We start from the raw sequence: 15,988 nt of genomic DNA, 5'->3' as shown, positions 1-15,988 counted from the left end.
GACCAATTTGTTTCTAGATATGTCATTTGGTTCATTTTATTTCCTTTTTATCCTTATGATGAAACAACATTATAGTGACTTAAAAAAAGAAACAGGTAAATATACATTCCCATTTTACTCTTTGTTTTAAAGTTTGTCTTAGCAAAGCTTTTTGAAAATGATCTCATAGGAATGATTTAATAAGTTGTAATTGCCCCATAAAGTTGTGATTGTGATAACAATTGCATTGACTCAGTCAATCAATTTGGAGAATAATGATATCTTTACAATATTGAGTCCTTTCAATTATGAACATGGTTCATCCCTCCATTTATTTAGTTTTCTTTAAATTTTTCTTGATACCTTTATTATACAGAAGTCTTTCCAAACTTTCCTAAATATTATTTTTAGGCACTTAATACTTTCAAGATATTTTAAATATCATGTTTGGAAGTTTCATTTTATAAAGCCCTATGAGTTGCATATATAAGAAGCTTTTATATTACCCTTGTATTCAGACCACTAAACTGAGTTTATAAAATCTTCCAGATCTTCAACTTATGCAATAAACTCCTTTCCAAATTATGTCAATTTTACTTTATCCTTTCAAATAATTATTCCTTCCAATCTTTTTCTTGCCAATATTGCTTTGGGAAGGATCTCCAGTGCATTGTTAGATGTGTTAATATTGAAAAGTTTTGTTTTGTTATTGATCTCCCAGGCATGAAATATTTCAATATGATGTGAAATTTGTGTTAGTTTTCAGGAAGTATCTTTTAAAGGATGAAGATGGTTCTTCTCAATTTTTATTTGATAAGTTATGCTTTTGTTGTTTGTTCTAAAATCACTGGTGGGTGTTGAATTTTATTAAGTATTTTCCTTCATTCACTGAGATGACAGTTTCTACTTTTCAGGGGGTACATATACTGAATTACCTTGCTTTGCCAAGATAAATCCTCTTTATAAAATATTGCTGGAATTAGACTGCAGATTATTTTTTTATGATATGTGAGCTTATGTTTCAAAAAGCTAGAAACCTGTAAATTTCCTATTTTTAATGGCCTTATAAGATTTTGATACAAATGTTAAGCCGTAATCATAAATGGAGATATTTTCCCATTTTTTTCCTATTCCTTGGAAAAGTTTGAGTAAATAAGTATTATTTTTTCCTTGAAAGTTTAGTGGAATTCCCCAATAAGGACATTGGTCAATATGAAAATTTATGAGAATGTTTTCATCTATAGATTCAATCACTGAAGAAGATATGAATCTTTTCAGATTTTTTATTTTGGGGGCCTATTTTTTTGGCAACTTTTATTTTTCTAGGAATAGGTGAATATCATTTATTTTTTTGTCTTTATTTTTTAATATTACATTTAAAAAATATGAGGTCCCATACACCCCCCAACCCCCTCACCCCACTTCCCCCCCATAACAACAACCTCCTCCATCATCATGATACATTCATTGCATTTGGTGAATACATCTCTGAGCACCACTGCACCTCATGGTCAATGGTCCACATCATAGCTCACACTCTCCTATATTCCACCCACTGGGCCATGGGGGGACATACAATGTCTGGTAACTGTCCATGCAGCACCACCCAGGACAACCTCAAGTCCTGAAAATGCCCCCACATCTCATCTCTTCCTCCCATTCCCTACCCCCAGCAACCACCATGGCCGCTTCCTCTACACCAATGCCACATTTTCTTCGATTACTAATCACAATATTTCATGAATAGAATATCAGTAAGTCCACTCTAATCCATACTCTATTCGTCCATCCTGTGGACCTTGGAATGGTTGTGTCCACTCCACATCTATTTCAACAGGAGAGGCATGTGAACAAAGATCACATCTGAGTCCAGCTCCATCACACAGAAACACAAACTCCAAAGTAGGGCCAACTGACATGGCACTGAACTCCAAGAGCCATGACCATAGGACCTGTTGATCTCTGTAGCCCTCCAAAGAACCAATACCCGGGGTTGTATCTACTTTATCTGTCACTGGAACTCTGCAGAGGAATGCATAAGGGCAACCCCTTTGATAATCTCCTGGATCTTTTTGGAGACTCACAGCCATAAAGACTAATTTGTCCTTTCCATTTCCCCCTTTGATTCAGGTCACACAGCATTTTTAACTCCTGGTATTATATGTAGATTGAGATATTTTGCTGGTGCGAGTTGACCTTTTATTCAAGGTCATTTTCTAGTTACATCATCAGCTGGTACTTGGTAGTAATCCCTCCATGCCAGGGAGGCTCATTCCTGGGAGTCATGTCCCAATCTGAGGGGGAGGCAACACATTTACATGCTGAGTTTGGCTTCAAGACTGGCCACATTTGAGCAACATGAAGGCTCTCAGGAGGTAACTCTTAGGCACCCTGCAGCTCTAGGCCTTATTCTTATTTCAGGTGCACATGCTCACAAGCATAATCATTAGTATCAAGGGCTCATTGTTGGACCTTACTTATTTTTTGGTCTTTGCTATTGCACTTGGGGGATTGTTACTGTTCCTTTAGGGGCTGTGGTAGAGCTCCCCTGGCTAGGAACTCAGCACTCCCTCAGTTGTTTTTAATTGTATCCACTATGAAAATATCCAAACATTTTTATGTACCCTGGATATATGCCCTGTAGAACATCCTGCCAACCATGTGTCCCCTGTCAATAACATCCCACACCAGTATTCCTACCCTGCCATTGATGAACCTCTCTGTGATCCAAACATCATGAAAAGTGAAACCCAATATATTGCCAGGTTCCATTAATAGTAAAATGGAATATAGTGATGAGTTTAAAGGTTAGATATAGAATACATATTAACTTGGAAAAATTAAGGTAAAAATAAATTGGGGTGTCAAAAAATTTAAAAATGCAAAAGCTTTGTTTTGGATGTTTTACCTTCCTACCTTGCAAATAGGCAAGGCAAGTACTTCTGTCTTTTCCTCAGTGTCTATGCCCTCTCTTTTTCTTTTCTTTTCTCCTAACTATTGAGCTTCTCTTCACAAGAGCCCTAGATCACAGTAATTCATATATACATTATATACAGTACTCCCACACATCCACCATAAAACCTTTTCCCTTCCACAGTGATATTCTAATAACTTATTCATATCATATTTACTGAAACTGATGTACAGACTCTGAGACAATAGCTTTCAAACAAGGTGACATCTGTGCTTACATCGTGGTCCATACTTTAGGATACACAGGTTTCTAAATTTTTAATTATCCTATGTTTTACATTATGGTTTACATTATTAGTCTGTCATCCCCTATATGTTTATGGTGTGATATTACATGTTTTATATCCATACTTGTGTACTCTCGCGAAACTCCTCTCTTATGCCTACATTTACCTTGGTTCTATCCATTCAACATCCATTTTCCCCTCCCCTTGTGGCCCAAAGTGACAGTCAACCTCCATTTCCCAAGGAGCCACGTACAGAGATACTTGCAACAGTGTTCAGGGCCTGACTTGCTCAGCTGCCCTAATGCCCTGGGAGCCACCCTTTCTCTCAAGAGATACAGTTCCCTCTATTTGATGGCATTAGTCCTCCCCAGGATGTGGGTCCACCCCCACTCTCACTTCTTGGGTCTCTACCCAATGGTGCAACCCACCCTGGCAAAATGAGCATTCAGACATTCCCCAGGAGTACATCCCGCATCAGACCATCCCCTCCGAGCATCCTAAACAGGTAACACTCCTGATTATATTTTGATACGATTTTCTCAGTATTTTACTCTTAACCAAAACCTGACTCTCTCCTATGTTCATATGTTGCCCCTCCCTCCTCCCAATTTTTGGGCAATATTACCCATCCACCCATCCCTAGCCCCCCTTAAATCTGCAAAGCCCCACCCAAAGGCAACCCCTTGCCCCCATTTTATCTCTTCTTTGTGCTCATACTTACCATCAGCTCATCATAGATTTCACACCTGCAGACGTCGGCTCACATCCTTCCTCCACCCCCCGATTTCCTGTAAGCCTATCTTCCAGTCTCTAGCTCTTTGAGGCAGCTTGATTATTTCATATCATTGAGGTCATGTAGTATTTGTCCTTCAATGCCTGGGTTGCTTCACTCAACATAAGGTTCTCAAGATTCATCCATGTTATCACGTGTGTTTGTAGTGTATTTGTTCTTACAGCTGCGTAGTATTCCATTGTATGTATATACCTCATTTTATTGATCCACTCGTCTGTTGATGGGCATTTGGGTTGATTCCAACTTTTGGCGATAGTGAACAATACTGCTGTGAACATTGGTGTGCATATATCGGTTTGTGTCCTTGTTTTCAGTTCTGCTGGGTATATACCCAGGAGTGGTTTTGCTGGGTCATATGGCAAATCTATGGTTAGTTTTTTGAGAAACCACCAAACTGTCATCCAGAATGGCTGGATCCTTCTGCATTCCCACCAGCAGTGGATGAGTGTTCCCCTTTCTTCACATCCTCTCCAGCATTTATAGTCTTCTGTTTTTTTCATAGCTGCCAATCTTATGGGAATAAGATGGTATCTCATTGTAATTTTGATTTGCATTTCCCTGATAGCTAGAGATTTGGAGCATTTTTTCATGTGCTTTTTAGCCATTTGTATTTCTTCTATGGAAAATTTCTGTTTAAATCTTTTTCCCATTTCTTAACGGGTTGTTTATCTTTTTATTTTCAAGATATATGAGTTCTTTATATATGCAAGTTATAAGTCTCTTATCAGATATATGGTTACCAAATATTTTCTCCCATTGTGTGGGTTCCCTTTTTACTTTCTTGACAAACTCCTTTGAGGTGCAGAAGGCTTTAATTTTGAGGAAGTCCCATTTATCTATTAGTTCTTTTGCTGCTCGTACTTTTGGTGTGATATTCATGAAGCCATTTTCTATTACAAGGTCCTGTAGATGTTTCCCTACACTGCTTTCCAAGGTCTTTATGGTCTTGACTCTTATATTTAGGTCTTTGATCCATCTTGAGTTGATCTTTGTATAAGGTGTGAGATGGTAATCCTCTTTCATTCTTCTACATCTGGAGATCCAGTTCTCCAGGCACCATTTGTTGAATAGGCCATTCTCTCCCAGTTGAGAGGGTTTGGTGGCTTTATCACATATTATATGGCTATATATATGGTTCTATATCATAACTTTCAATTCGATTCCATTGGTCTGTGTGTCTCTCCTTATGCCAATACCATGCTGTTTTCACTACTGTTGCTTTGTAGTATGTTTTGAAGTCAGGTAGTGTGATTCCTCCAATTTCGTTTTTCATTTTCAATATGTCCTTGGCTATTTGGGCCTCTTTCCTTTCTAAATAAATTTCATAGTTAGTTTTTCTAGTTCCTTAAAGAAGGCTGTGTTGGTTTTTATTGGGATTGCATTGAATGTGTAGATCAGTTTTGGTAGAATAGACATCTTAGTAATATTTAGTCTTCCTATCCATGAACAGGGAATATTCTTCCATTTATTTAGGTCTTCTTTGATTTCCTTGAACTGTCTTGTATAGTTCTCAGTGTATAAGTTTTTTACATCTTTAGTTAAATTTATTCCTAAATATTTTATTTTTTTACTTACTATTGTAAATGGTATTTGTTTCCTGATTTCCTCCTGATCTTGCTCATTATTGGTGTACAAAAATGCTACTGATTTTTGCACATTGAACTTATAACCTGTGATTTTACTAAACTCATTTATGAGTCCTGGAAGCTTTGTTGTAGATCTCTCAGGGTTTTCTATGTATAGGATCATGTCATCTTCAAATAATGAAATTTTGACTTCTTCCTTTCCAATTTGAATACCTTTTATATCTGGTTCTTGCCTCAGTGTTTCAGCAAGTACTTCTAAGACACTGTTAAATAGAAGGGGAGACAATGGGCATTCTTGTCTTGTTCCTGACTTTAGAGAGAAGGAATTTAGGATTTCTCCATTGTAAACGATGTTGGCTGTGGGTTTTTCATATATACTCTTTATCATGTTCAAAAAATTTCCTTGTATTCCGATCTTTTGGAGGATTTTTATCAAGAAAGTGTGCTGTATTTTGTCAAATGGTTTTTCTGCATCTATAGTTATAATCATGCGATTTTTTTCCTTCAATATGTTTAAATGGTGTATTACATTGATTGATTTTCTTATGTTGAACCATCCTTGCATACCTGGAATGAATCTTACTTGGTCATGGTGTATAATTCGTTTAATGTGTTGTTGAATACAATTAGCAAGTATTTTGTTAAGTATTTTTGCATCTAGGTTCATTAGAGAAATTAGTCTGTCATTTTCTTTTCTTGTGGTGTATTTGTTTGGCTTTGGTACTAGGGTAATGTTGGCATCATAGAAGGAGTTCAGCAATGTTCGTTCTGTTTCAATTTTTTGGAATAGTTTCAGCAGGATTGGTGTTTGTTCTTTCTGGAATGTTTTGTAGAATTCACCTGTGAAGCCGTCTTTCCCTGGGCTCTTCTTAGTTGGGAGGTTTTTAATGACTGATTCTATCTCTTTACTAGTGATTGGTTTGTTGAGATCATCAATTTCTTCTTTTGTCAATATGGGCTGCTTATGTGTTTCTAGGAATTTGTCCATTTCCTCTGAATTCTCATTTTTGTTGGAATATAGTTTTTTCAAAGTATCCTCTTATGATAGTCTTTATTTCTGTGGGGTCAGTGGTGATATCGCCTTTCTCATTTCTTATTTTGTGTATTTGCATCTTTTTTCTTTTTTTACTTTTAGTCTCGCTAAAGGTTTGTCAATTTTATTGATCTTCTCAAAAAAACAGCTCTTGGTCTTGTTGATCTTTTCAAGTACTTTCTTATTTTTTATTTTGTTTAGTTCTGCTCTTATCTTTGTTATTTCCTTCCTTCTTCTTCCTATTAGATTACTTTGTTGTTGTTTTTCTAATTCCTCCAAATGTGCAGTTAGTTCTTAAATTTTTGCTCTTTCTTCTTCTTGATATATGAATTTATGGCTATCAATTTCCCTCTCAGTACTGCTTTTGCTGCATCCCATAAATTTTTGTATGTTGTGTTATCATTATCATTTGTTTCAAGGTAGTCTTTGATTTCTTTTGAGATTTCCTCTTTGACCCACTGTTTTTCTAAGAGTGTGCTGTTTAATTACCAAATCATGGTCTGAAATCTGGGCCTCTGACCCTTGCAAATTTCCAGCTTCACTCCACTGTGGTCAGAGATATTATTTTGTATGATTTCGATCTTTCTGAGTTCATTAAGCCTTTCTTTGTGGCCTAGCATATGGTCTATCCTGGAGAATGATCCATGTGCACTTGAGAAAAATGTATATCCTGCTGTGTTTGGATGTAATGATCTATATATGTCTATTAGATCCAGCTCCTCTAATATACTGTTCAAATGTTTTGTTTCTTTAGTGATTCTCTTTTGAGATGTTCTGTCCAGAGTTGATAGTGGTGTATTAAAATCCCCCACTGTAATTGTAGATGCATCTATTCTTTCACTTAGTTTTCCCAGCGTTTGCCTCACATATTTAGAGGCCCCCTTGTTAGGAGCATAAATATTTATGATTGTTTGATCTTCTTGACAGATTTTCCCTTTTACTATAATGTAGTATCCTTCTTTGTCTCTCAACATTGTTTTGCATTTAAAGTCTATTTTGTCTAATATTAATATAGCTACTCCTGCAATTTTTTGATTCTTGTTTGCTTGTAAGATTATTTTCCAACCATTCACTTTCAACCTCCATGAGTCTCTGGGTCTAAGATGTGTCTCTTGTAGACAGCATATAGATGGGTCATATTTCCTTATCCAATGTCCCAGTCTGAATCTTTTGATAGGTGAGTTAAGTTCGTTGACATTCAGTGTTATCACTTTCAAGGAATTATTTGTGTTAGCCATATTTTGATTGGAGTTGTGTTTGTCATATTTTGTGCGCTTTTTTTCCCCTTGTCTTTTTGTCTTTTTTGTTGCTCTTACACTCTCCTCGAACTCTGCCTGTCCTGTTTTTTCCTTTCTTCCTGCAGAATTCTCTTTAGAATTTCTTAAAGGGGAGGTTTATTGTTGTTCTAGATATGTGCATGTACACATCTTAGTATATACACATATATTTCCTTACACTCTCTGCAGAGAGGCCCTCAAGGCTGCAGTAACAATGAGCAGAGATAATGCCCAGACTTTAGGTTTTAAAACCATTCTCCAATAAATGCCTTCTTAGAGAAATTGCTCTTTCTAGGAAAGAAATATGCAAGAAGGATCTGGAATATTGTGTAGTACCAAAAAGTAAATAGATGTAAAATAAATCCGTCAATGATAGGGTTATAGTAAAGAGCAATAGGATGCACTGCAAAGAGCTACCATGGCTAAAAAGTAGAACAAATTGAAAATCAACAACAAAAGTAGTATCGTATCACACCCCAAAGTTTGAAATAAATGTCAGGAGTCAATCCTGTCAGAATTGAGCCAACTTCCCTCGAGAGTCTGTAGGACTTGGGTGGTCTTTGCCATGTTTACTACCTTTTGTCTCCCAGCTCTGAAACCTTCAACTAAGGCCCTATGGAAAGTTTCTAAACAGTTGGGCCTGGTCATGTCATTGGGATCCCATTGGGGGTCCTTGTCTGGGAACTGAGTGTGGGCATATTGATCCCTGTCCAGGCTTCCACCAGATGGGTGCTCTTTAAGCCAGGTGAAAGCAACTTTTGTGACTCACATTCTCTCCTTGAAGTTGAGTAAGGTCATAAGGAGCTGCTTACAGGCAGTCAGCCCAGGTGGGTTTGCAGGTTTGAATGATAGACTGGAAGAGGTCCATCATGACCTGAGGCTTCTCCAGGTATGTGGGGTGTGACTTTTCCAGATAAAGAGATCAGTAGTAGTGAAGTGTCCTCGTTGTATATGGTCATCAGCATCATAATAAATTGGAGCCCAGGCTTCAGATAGAGGTAGCTGCAGGGTGGCTCTTCTCCCTGCTCCACCTGTCCCTGGGGCTCCTCGTGGTCTGAGTTGCTATCTTTCAGGGACTCCTCCTGAGTGATGGCCAGCACTATGCTGCCAGTGGTCAAGATTGGTGGAGACAGCCATTGCAGAGGTGCAGAGGCTGCACTGTTTGGAGAAAGCGGCTGTGGGAGTGACTGCGGGAGTGGCTGGGCCATGTTGCTTGGAGAAATTGCCAGCAGAACCTGCTGTGGGAGCGGCTGCTGCAGCAGCTGCGCTGTATTGCTTGGAGAAAGCAGGTGCGAAACCGGCTGTGGAAACAGCTGCAGGAGCAGTTGGCTCCTGTTTCTTGGAGAAAGTGGCCGTGGAACTGAACCGGCTGTGGAAAGGACTGTGGGAGTGGCTGTAGGAACCGCTGGGCTGTGTTGCTTGGAGAAAGCAGCTGCAGAATCAGCTGTGGGAATGGCTGTGGAAGCGGCTGCAGGAACGGCTGTGAGGTAGCGCTGCTCAGGGAGGACGGTGGGTGTGGGGGCAGTGAGGTCACGCTGTTCAGGAAGGATGGCAGTGGAGACAGCTGTCAGGGTAGCGAGGTCATACTGCTCAGGGAGGACGGCAGTGGAGATGGCAGTCGGGACAGCGAGGTTGCATTGCTTGGGAAAATTGCCACTCCTCGGCACTGGCACTGTAGGAACAATCTCATAAGTTGGTGGCCCCTCTAGAATGGGTGGGTTGTCACTAGATTTGGGGCTTACTTTCTCTGGACCCTTTGCAAGGCACCTGTTTGGCCTGGTTCCTGAGACAGCACCTGTGGGCTTTTGTATCAGGCAAATCCTGGCTTCCTTACTCACCCTTAACTAGGGCGGACTTTGACTTGCAGTGTCCTGCCAGGCATCAATGTAGGGGAACTGGCCAGGGCACTCTGGTTTTCTCGTTAACATCTCATGGACTTTACAGATGATCCGGGGTCAAAGGTGCCCCTCTGGGGCCAACCCATGCCAAAAGCCAGCCATTGTAGTTCACAAAGCATTCTAACATTTCCTGGTTAGAACTTTATGCCACATCTTCGTGGAAAACTCAGGGAAAGTTTTTCTGCATATAACTTAATGGGGTCCTACTTTCTGTGCTTCCCATGTTTCCTCTGTGTGTTGACACTGCACAACACTCACTCAGCCTTTTGTTTCAACCATCCCCAGCTGTGTCCATTGTGGGAACACAAGGCGCCTCTTAGCCTAAGCAAGTCAGTATAAGCTCGGGACTCGGAAGAGGGTTTTTTTTCAGGGAGGTGCCCCAAACTGCCCTTGACCAGAGCGGTTACCACAGAACTGTGGATCTTTTCATGTGCTTTTTGGCCATTTGTATTTCTTCCTTAGAGATATATACAAAGAATACTCAAAACTCAACCATATATATTCTCCTGTTTCTATCATTGATGGAGAATTAAAAATGAAACATAACACATGAATCTATTTTCCTGGTTAATCATAAGCATGTCTAACCTAGTACAGCTCATGATTAAATGTCTCATTGTGTGTTTGCAGCAGGCTATGTTCTGAATGTCACAGTTACTTTCAATGGGGAGAAAAATGAAGGAAGGAAGCTTCTTCTCTGACCATTAGAAAAAACCTCAACCATAAGAATACAAACATTCTAATTTTAGAAATAGCTAAGTGATCCTAATAGTACCTTTTAAAAAAATACATAGGTAGGAAAAAATATATGAAAAAAAGTTCTACATATTAGCCATGAGGGAAATGCAAATTAGAACCTCTTAGGACAACACTACCACTAGTTTGGAAATAATGAGAATATCAAATAGTGGCATGAATGCAGAACAACAGGAACTCATATGTTTTACTCATATGAATACCAAACAAAACAAAACTGCCACTTTGGAATATAATATCAGTTTCTTCTAAAGTAAATCATACACTTAACAAATATTCCTTTAGTCCCACTTGTAAATATTAACTCAAGAGAATGGAAAATATTTCCACATACAATCTTGTACACAAATCTTTAAGCAGCTGTTTTCTTGGTCACAAGAACTCAAAAAAATAACAATAAAAATGATCATGAACAGGGTGAAAAATAGAGGAATGAGGAGAAAGGGCAGCCTGGTAAGTGTAACTGGGGGTGTGAGTGGCCCCTCTCATCCCAGAAAAAAAAGAGACAGAGGTAATTGACTCCTAACACTAAAGACTCTGAGGCCCTCCTCTATTTACATACAAAAGGAGAGAGACAGTTCTCTGCAGAGCTGGCTGATAGACAAGGCAGATTCCCACCAACAATTCATAAGGCCACGTTTTTACATAAAAAGATGGAGATGATGCTATGGACAGAACTTTTCTTTGAGCCTTGTGATAGAAGATACCCTGAGTATATCTCCAGCCTTGGGGAGGCCCCTTTGACACAGTCATGGAACATTTTTTTGTGAGGAAATCCCTCTGCCCATGTTACCAGGCAGCCTGGATCAACCAAGGCTCCTACTGCCAGCAAGCCTTGGGCCAGGTGAGCTATCAGCAGGAGGGAGGGTCACACATCAGTCACAGATCAAACCCAGGCACCCACTCTACATGGGCCCACACACCCCTTTAGGGGGGGGTCCCTGGCTCCTCCTCCTGTATAAAAAGCCCAGTAACCTGCCCCTTGAGGAACTGTGAATATTGAAACAATTCTTATCCGAGAGCAGTGACTAGTAGTCACTTCTATTGGTATTACTTCCTGTAGTATTGTTATTGATGTCTTCACACCTTGCCTGGAATAAACAGAATCCCTGACAATTGCATACATAAGATCACAGATAGTTCCCATTTGCCCTTCCCCAAGATCTGGGGATCAGCGGTCTCTGTGTTCTCAGGTCAAGGGTGGCATCAGCTCCATATAGTGGCCACTGGCTGGCCATCCTATGGTCTTCCCCTACCAACCTCCTTCCACAGGCCTCCCCAGGATTTTCACAGCCAAAACCAGATCCCAAAGCAGAGATATATGAAGGGCAATCCCAGGATAAAGGTCTCATCCCCAAATGGGTCACCACTATGGGGACTTTGCCTAAAACACTCGTTGAATTTCAACTTAAGAATTAACTTACCTTTAGAGACCAGTCCTCACACTGTTATTCCACAGGAAGCTTCTGAGCTTAGATGGAAGGATGTCACCTGTCACAGGAATTTAGTGCAGGTTGCCAAATGTGGCATTAATGAAGTTCTTTTAGTTATCTGAGAATAATTTCCTATAGATGGCTTCAGGCTTGGTTGATCGTTTAAGATGCAACTCTAAGGAAGCAGCTGTGGCTCAAGCAATTGAGCTCCCATTTACCATATGTAGGACTCAGGTTCAATTCCTGGAACCTCCTGTTAAAAAATAAAGGCATCCCAGACCTGTGCAATGAGGTGCAGCCCCTGACCCCACATGCAAAATGAAGCACCAAAAAGAGGATGGTGCAACCAGATAGAAAAAAAAGATACAATCCCTTACCTTTGCTCCCAAACCCATAGCAGATTTCAATCACTTCTTTCAAATGCAGACATTCTGAAAGCTAGAAGCATCAGTGTAAATGGAGTATGGGATACAGCCACAGGCTTCTTTCAACTACTCCCCCCCCCCACTCAGGTCGCAGGTTGAAAATTAGAGGGCCTCTGGGAAACCCCCAGTCTGGGGCAAATCCCATTCCTCACTTTTCCTAGCCCTCTTAGAGAATCCCTGGCATGGAGGCAGACATTTAGCTTCTACCTAGATGAACTTTCTAGATCTCTGTGGACATTTCCTAAAAGGACACAGCAGAGAGTTGATGGGCATAAGAGAGGGAGGGCTCTGAGAGGGTGGGGACTCCATGGAGGGAGCCAAGCACCTGGGGGGAGGAGGGTGATGTGAAGTGGTGCCCCAGTGTAACATCACATATGTGTGATCAAGATGTCTCTGGTGCTACAATCGGAGCCTGGGTGTGACAGCTGGAGCTGGGATAAAATATGGAGAGAAGAGTCTGGGTGAAGGGAGGATGCTCTCTGGCACCTGTTCCTCCTTCTTGACTCCCCATGACATGTTTCCCACTTGGGACATACTCCTGTCCAAATCTGGGGCCAGGACCCAGGTATCTGCTCCCCTTCCACAGCTTCCCTCTCTACCCTTGGGGCAGCTAAAGAAAAAGCAGTGGAACACCAGGTGAATCCCCTTTTTGGGTCGGAAAGGAAATTCCACAGTTCACATGCTCAGGGAACACAGGAAGCACATTAACAGGATGTGCAACTGTGGGGAATTTAAATGGAGGATTTTGTCGTTGACCCAGAAGACATAACCACCAGATGGCAGTGACAATCTATTCATTGGACATGGTGTTGACTGTTTTGTAGGATGGACCCCTACAGAAAAGCTTCCAAAGGCCACAGGTGGGAAGGAGTCCGCTGAAGGGGAAGCAGGGCAAGGAGTGCCAAGGCAGCTTGGGACCATATAAACATCCCTGCTTACCTACAAATTGAGAGCCTATGTTGAGCTAGTTTCCTGGGGTATGCAAAGCCAGTTAATGCTAAATGGCTAAAAAATGTTTATTGGGCTAATTTTAAGACAATTGCAAGTGTAATTATTTGAGTTTAGCTGTGCCTCAAAGATCTCAAAGTAAATTTATTTCTTCACAGGTATTTTCTCAAGAGGATTTTCTGCAAAATTGACAGCTAGGCAAGCCAGTCATGAGAGTTTTAAAGCTACTATATCTGAAATGACTCATCAGCATTCCCAACACTGCTAAGCCCCTCCCACAAATGATTTGTCCCTGACCCTGTGCTGAGGGCTTTCAATGTGGAGGGATTCCTAGGGAACCTTCCTCCTAAGGATGCATCCCCAAGGGCTGCTGCACAGGATGACAATCATCATAAAGTTAAACACACCATTTGGAAGGTCTTTCATTTCTTGGTAGTGTAAGGGAAAGGCCACATTGGGAAAATAGGAATAGAACTACATTAGGAAATGGGAATTGCATGTGCCTTCAGATAAATAAATAACTTAGGCTGTCTCCAAGGAGAGTGTCAGTAAATAACTTAGGGCTGTCCCCAAGAAAAGGGCCAAAAAATAACATGGGACTGATCACAAGAAAGGGCTTTTAAAAAAGAAAAAAATAGATACACTATCCTCAGCTAACCACAGTGTTCTGCTTCTGTGCCTGCTTGCTTGCTAGTAACTCTCCCCCCCATCCTCAAAGGCTATAAAAACACCTATTCCCTTAACTCAGGGCTGCTGTCTCCTCCGCATAGGATGAGACAGTCACTGCACACCTAATGAAGCTCTCAATTGGAGCTTTATTCAAAGTCTGAGTCTGGTTAATATCACTAATCCATAACAGTAGATAGATGTTTGTTCATTAAGAGACAATTCTAGGCCAAGTAATGCCATTTATAATGGCTTCCTGATCCTTTTTTTAATGTCAACTGACTTTCTTAAAGTAAACTCCCATGGGGACACCTAAATCAAGGCAAAGTCCCACCTGGGTCTCTTATGACCACTTTCTGTCCTGGTCTACAACCACAACCCTGTTTCCTACTTCACGCAGTTGCCTAAATAAGACTGACTATAGGCCCTGGGGCCAGTCAGGCCAAACTAACTGTGGCTATATTTACCTACAGACACATTCACACCAATATTAATTTTTACCTATTTATATTTGTCTATGCATATTAACTTAAAAGTACACAATATACCCTCTCTATCACTCTGTTTTCAGGTGCTTTAACACAATTGTACATGATTTTTTTTTGCATGGAAACATGACAATTTAAGACAACTCCTTTCCCCCTCCTTGTCCTTTTTATATAGTCCCTAACCCTCCCATTCCTCCATAAGCTCAGGACAAATGCTGTTTTTGGTCAGCAGAATCCTGCTCATTCTCTGTCTTTCCCCACCAGCCATCCCCTGAGTGGTCACCTTCTGTGAGTCCTGTTCCTCCTGGGCCCGAGACCCACAGATACACAGCCCCCCTTTCACAGCTCTGATCCTGTGGGCAGAAGATGCAGATTAATGCCACGTGGTGGTCCAGGGTCATGGCGGGCCTAGGCATCCCTGTTAGTCCTGATGATGATTTCAAAGTAGAAATCTTAACTACTTACAGATGCTTTTAGTTCTTGAATGTATTTTATTTAAAGGATTTCTATGAACAGGAGAGCCAGTTAGGAGAGTTTGGTATATAAATGAAATAACAAACTGGTGTTATATTATTTATGGAAAAATAAAACAATAGAGGAATTTCTGTGACTGGATCTGCCAGGTAAGGGGCTTTGAATTTTTGTGATGTGGTGGGTTTTTTTGAGGTCCCAGGGCCAGAGATTGAACCTGGGACATTTTAAGTGAGAAATCATCTCTTATCCCCTGAGGTTTTTTTTTCATTTGTTTCCTTGGTGTTTCTTTTTTGTTGTGTTTTTCAGAAGGCACCAGGAACCAAACCCAGGATCTCCCATGTCAGAGACAGGCACTCAATACATGAGCCACAGTCACTCTCCTGAACTGTTTTTACTTAACAATAACTCCCTGATTCTTTTAATTGTTCATAGTAATTGGGAGAATAATAAAAGAACAATAAATCCCTTACTCTGTTAATGTCTTCTTTATGCCCAGTCATTTTAGGATTTCAGTTAGGGGTCAAGAGTCAAAACAGCTTTGAAATAATTTTTAAACAAAAAAAATATCTGTGATTAAAATATTAGTTTCCTTTTCATAATAACCATTCTCAAAGATGATCATGAATTTAATTCTAGACATAGTTTGCTTATGCTGGCTTACTCAAGGATAAATAAGTTAAAAGATAGTGAATCAACAAAAGCTCCCTCAGGCTCTATTCCAATTCTACAACTGACATATGAGTCCTAGGCCCTCATTTAGGGATGGGGACACTGAAGCTATGTGAAGGAAAGGGACAGACCAAGACCCATAAACGTGAAGAGGCAAGGAAGAACCAGGGTCAGCACTGGGCTCTCGTTCACATTCAGGACCCCTATTCGGGCTGACCTTTGGTGTTTTGTCTGTGGGGAATGGGGCGGGTTCCCTCTCTCTGAAGCTATGTGTGATAGTCTGAAGATGTTGCCTGCAGACCAAGGTGGGGTGCAGAGAGGAATGGGGTGACCCTGAATTTCTGAGGTCCAGACCTCAACATG

The sequence above is a fragment of the Dasypus novemcinctus genome, chromosome 22, assembly GCF_030445035.2.
Source record: "Dasypus novemcinctus isolate mDasNov1 chromosome 22, mDasNov1.1.hap2, whole genome shotgun sequence".
In the NCBI taxonomy this organism is placed as follows: domain Eukaryota; kingdom Metazoa; phylum Chordata; class Mammalia; order Cingulata; family Dasypodidae; genus Dasypus; species Dasypus novemcinctus.
This window is presented reverse-complemented; position numbering follows the sequence as displayed.